The sequence below is a fragment of the Etheostoma spectabile genome, chromosome 12, assembly GCF_008692095.1.
Source record: "Etheostoma spectabile isolate EspeVRDwgs_2016 chromosome 12, UIUC_Espe_1.0, whole genome shotgun sequence".
Taxonomy (NCBI): Eukaryota; Metazoa; Chordata; class Actinopteri; order Perciformes; family Percidae; genus Etheostoma; species Etheostoma spectabile.
Window position 1 is genome coordinate 4145493 of NC_045744.1, and position 5610 is coordinate 4151102.

The 5610-nt window shown below is 42.7% G+C and overlaps 1 pseudogene; it reads right to left on the reverse strand.

Moving 5' to 3' along the window:
- Positions 1 to 2970: 2970 nt before the first annotated feature.
- On the reverse strand, positions 2971 to 4598 carry LOC116699248 (uncharacterized; annotated as a pseudogene).
- Between the last annotated feature and the right edge of the window lie 1012 nt (positions 4599 to 5610).

The window sequence follows — 5610 nt, forward strand, 5'->3', positions numbered from 1 at the left end:
AAAATATGATAAGTCTGAATACTTTTATTTTGGTTTTTTTTTTGCTTAAATTGGGAAGATTTGAAAAAAAAAATACTCATCTCCTAAAATTGTGACTATTAAGTAGAGGCTACTAGAAGACAGACTATACGGATCAAGTCCATGCTGAATTATGTGTTCCTGTCAGCGCATGCGTGGTCCCCTTCACGTGTGGTGGTGTGTGTGTTGTGTGGGTGTGTGTGTGCTGTGTGTCTGTGTGTGTGTGTTTGTCTGTGTCTGTGTGTCTGTGTGTTGTTTGTCTGTGTCTGTGTGTCCTGTGGTTGTTTGTGTGTGTGTGTTCTGGTGTCTTGTGTGTGTCCTGTGCGTGTGTCTGTGTGGTTGTGTTTGTGTGGTCTGTGGTTTGTGTGTTCTGTTGTTGTGTCTGTGTGTCTGTGTTGTTGTTGGGTGTCTGTGTTGTGTCTGTGTGTGGGCGTCTGGTGTTGTCTGTGTGTGTGTGTTTGTGGGTGTGGTGGGTGGTTTGTGTGTGTAGTGTCTCTGTGTGTTGGTGCTGTGTGTGTGTCTGTGTGCGTGTGTGTGTGTGCGTACGTGTGTTGTCTGTGTGTGTGTCTGTGTATGTGTGTTGTTTTGTGTATGTCTGTTTCTATTTGTAAGCTGTGGACATCACTCTTTCTGTTACATCTTTTTTACGTTTTCCCTCCTTCCTCTCTGTATATTTTTAAGCCTAATTAATTGTAATTGTTCCTAATTTCTAAATTAAAAAATCGATGTCACAAAGTACCTAAGTAGGAGTTTTGGTATATCTTAAATGATTCCGGGAAGTCCAAAACACAAAACGGGCTTAGTGCAATAAAGTGTCTTCAGTACTTTTGTTGTTCATTTGATCTATTGACCGGGTTATTAACCAATGTAAATTATTTCTGATGGAAAAACATGATAAACTGCCCTCTGAGTGTCTTTCCAGGTGATGAAGGGACGCCAGGCTCCTGGGTTGCATGGAAATGTGCACATGCGCGATAGTTTGCACCTAGATATACACGGAGTTTGAAATTTTTGGGCACCACAGTAAAAAAAAATGTCCATCTTTTCTTGGCTTCATTGCACATTAATACAATTTTGTACCTGGTGTGCCCAAACTTTTGAACCCCACTCCAACTGAGCTCACAGGCTAAATTAGGTCACCAGACCCACAAAGACACGTAGAAGCAAGAGTCAGTCTTGGGTACTAACCTGGCTGATATACAGAAGCAAGTCTGTGCCAATAGGAGCCCCTGTGTAGAAAATAACACAGCGTCCCCTGTGTTTTTGTGTAGTCAAACACAAAGCTGAACCATTAAGACACACACTTAAATGCCTAATCCAGTTTTATTTTAATAGTACTTAAAGTTCCCTGATTGGCTATTTTCCATTGTGGTATTGCTATGTATACTCAAAAAAGACTTTGAATACTTCTTGCATCCATTCAAGGCAAAATAAGCAGTAGGAAACAAGCATAAATGTTTGTAATACACTAAGTGAGAGATCCCAGCAAAATAAGAAGTAGCTGTACAAGATACAGAAGAAAAGATCAACACAAATGTAAAATAATACAGAATTAATGTAATACATTTCAGCCGAGGATCTCAGAGTGCAGTTTGGCTCATAGATGAAAATTGTCACAGATATGCGGCTAATTCACGGTTAAAATGTGCCCCGGGATGATCAGTAAGTCGTTTTTTTGACAACCAGCGATGTTCACGTTGTTATCAACCGTCGCCGTTGCCCTCGTGTCTCCAGACATGGACATGAGGTGTGACAGCGAGGAAGAAGTGGCACCGGTTCAATGAGAGGACATTTAAAGTCAGCCAGGGGATGTAAAAAGATCAAATGTTGGAGATTGTTTTAAATGCAAGAACCTGATCTGACCACTCCGGTTACAGTTACAGAAACCCACACAACTGTGGAAATATAAAAGATGGATTTGATCTCTTTTGCGTCTCAGATACCATAGCGTGGCGCTATTGGACGACAGTGCATCACAAAGTTCCTGTGAAGATCATTGAAGACATGAGGAGCGTGTGACAACATTGCCCCTATTCTACAGTTGGTTCTACAGCTGCCGAGATCAGATCACACACACACACACCACACACACACACCACACACACCACACACAACACACACACACACACGTCAGTAGATGGCATCCTCTGCTAAGTATCATCTGAAACAGTTCTGCTCATTAGACTCGTTTCCAGCGTCCTCTGAAATCTTAAGATAGCTTAATTCTCTTTTAACAGTTGCTTTCACCAATTGTTTTGCCTTAACCCTTGTGTTGTCTTCCCGTCAAAATTGAAAATCAACACTTTTATTGACAATTTTTTTAATCATTTTTCTTTTCATTTTTCTTACGTTTTTGTCCCTTTTTTCAACACTTTTGACGTTTTTTTCAATGTTTGTCACTTTGACGTTTAACACTACGCAACACTAACCTATTAACTTTATTGTTTACAGTTAACTTACGGAATTTACGGTCATACTAAGAAATCTACCTAATGTTTGAGTTAGAAAGTAAATAGGATTATTGAGCTAAAATTAAAGGAATGGATGTTGTGGGATAATCACAGACTGGAATGTGTCAACTTTTACTCATACTTTTTCAAACCACTTCCATTTTGTTTTTCAAATGCTATAAATTAATGAGACGCCCCAAAATTAATGAAAGTAGAGGTGTTGGCTTGCCAAAGAGCGTTGTGTGGAATCAATCTGTTATTTTGGGAATTAAATGACATTGATATAAGAAACAAACAACACAAGGTTAAAAACAATCTGCAGTAAATACCCAATAGTTTAGTACACCTCTACATTTAGTGTTTAGACATAGTACATTGACTCCAGTAAATAACCTCTTTGAGGTTATTGCTCCTCCTCTCTGGGAATGGAATCCTCTTTGTCGGCACCTCCACCAAAATCCACAGCATTTGAGAGTCATTACCAATCATAGTCTTAGCATTTTCAATGTATATTTGGTTGTTGTTGTTGTTGTGGCCACCGAACCCTGCCGTCCCCCCGACCTTGTTCTGGTGGAACACCGCGGCCGAAAGAAAGTTGCTGCGTGCCATTAAAGGCTCAGGCTCTCTTTCTCCAGCAACTGTGCTGTGCCAAGCTCTTGAAACTTGCTTCTGGTACTGGTTTAAATCTTTAGGGTCTCTGTCTCTCCATCTGCGTTTTTATCTTACTTCGCTCTGCCCCAGATCTTTCCTGGTTTTTAATCTTCGCCGGCACAAAACTTATTTAACTGCCTTCAAGGTTTTTTGTTCTCCCTGATGGATTTAAACTCTGCAAAAACCAATGGGATGCTCTCTTGGCAAGCAGTTCTCCAGGGGCAGCAGAGGGACGACCGTGTTGTACTTGTGTTTCTTCTCAATGGAGTTGATGAGGGCAGATTCATCTCCACGTCCACATGCGAGTGTTAAAGTTGCAGGTAGCAGCAAGAGTGAAGGCCGCGTTGTTGATAGCGTCCTCCACGCACCTCAGAGTGCTCTTTCCAGGCTCGGCGAATGCCCCTGAAAGTTGCACCTTCCCCGTCGACCCCATCAGTGTTTTCCAGTCTTTCTCTCATGCTGTCAGCCACGTCTGCATCCTCCGGTGCGTGCAGATTACAAATTATAAAATTGTTGCTCATCTCCTCTTCTGCTTCTTTACTTGCATCGGTTCGTTTGGACCGGATCTCGGTAGGACAAGGTTTGTTGCAGTAGGTAGTGCAAATTTGTGCTCAGCGTTGGTTTAGTGGTTTGGTTTAGACTCTCACATTGAGTGATGCGACTGTCCATCTTATTGCCCTCTGCCGCTAACGTGCCATCCATCTTTGAGGGCTTCTTTGCACCAAACTTAGGAGGTTCACTGGATTAGCGGAGATTGCTCGGATGTTTTGGTTCATCTGACGTTTCGGAGTTATTTTGTCGTCTTGAAATGAGGCTGTCGGGGGATGCTATCTCTAGATGAGTGGGATATGAGGCATTGAAGAGGTCGCCTGCAGTGGGCGGGCAGATGGGTGAGCTCTCTCTCTGAGGATCCTGTGACTGGGCCACTTTTAAATTTTGTTTCCTTCACCCAAGCTGCTAGAGGATCATGGTAAGACCTGACTTGAGATCCTTTGGAGCAAATCCACTCAACCTGAGCCCCACACACTTTTAGCTCCCTCTCTGAGCAGATCATACTCTAGATCCTTGCTTTGCTTGTTTTTTCGAATGTCACTGGAAGGGCTCTCTTATACTCCAGATTTCTCAAGTGGATCACACAGCCTCTGGTCTGACAATACCTGAAAAGACGAGCCAGCAAAGCCAGATTCTCCTGTAAACTCTTGAAAATGACCACAATTATCGGCAAAATCTTCATATTTGCCTCCACTCATCTGCCACTTCCAGCTAGATGGTTAGCGAGGGAGTTGTCTTTCAGCATCTGGAGTTTGTTCAGGGCCCGCTCCTCTTCTGGAGAAGTCAGACACAAGGCGTTACGATATTATCTTCGGGAGACTCCCCCAGCTGGAATGTCGGCTCAGCAGCCGTTGCGGAGGTACCTTAACTAGTGTCTAGGACATCTCTCAGTCCTGTCCCCTGGTTTTCTTGTCCCCCCTGATTCATTCTCAGCTTTACGTGTCACTCAACCTTCAGCCAATGAATAAGCAGCCAGGATCATGTGTGATTTGACTACAATTCTTCTTCATTTCTGCAATAAACTTGAGTTGAAGAGACAGGTGCACAATTGCATGACGTTTCTTGTTTCTGTCAAGAGATCAATCAACAAAATATGTTTGTTAAGTGTTGCAGCAACATTTATGGTCTTTTTGTCTGACAGCATGATAATAAGAATAATTAATTATCTGTTAGCGCTTTTCCAAGCTCAAAGTCGCTGATAACAAAAAAAGTAGTAGATTTGTTTGTATGCATCCCCAAAGATTTGACATCAAACTTGATCCCCCAGATCAAACCGACACTGAACAATCATTAACTTAATGCCAATACTCACCGGCATGGAGTCCTACTGCCATAACCTGAGTCTGTGTGTTTCAACTCACACACGGAAGTTCACTCCAGTCTCCAGTTTACCATCAGTTCAGCAGGAAACTCCTCTTTTCTCAAACAGGAAGCTCTTAAGCACATGGAGATCGATCACAGAACACCGCTGCTGAGTCTTGTCAACTTTTGTTTGAAGTTTTTCAGGACTGTACCCCTGCCAGTTGCACAGGACTCTGAACCCTTACGCAACACAATGATACGTCAAGTTTGTGATTAAGGGACTCACGGAGGACCAAAAGACCAAAGCAGGAAGAAGGGAAAACATAGCACACCAAATGACCAAATAAGTTGCAACATCCTTAACAAATGTAAACGATGCAAGCATTCACCAGAATTGTGCTCACTTCTGTAACATGTACTTTGTGACGCTCTGTCAACTTTTGTGGACTCATAATTAATAATACCATCTGCAGAAAAGACCCTTGCAATGAGCGTGGAAGTCTTAGCTCCTTGTGCCCAATGGCGCAGAAAGAGAAGAATTCTGGCTTTTTTTCCCCCCTCTCTGCTGAAAGGCAAGTGTATTTTTATCCACGGAGGAAACCTCCAACCCTGTATTTACCAGGGGTGGGTCACGCCA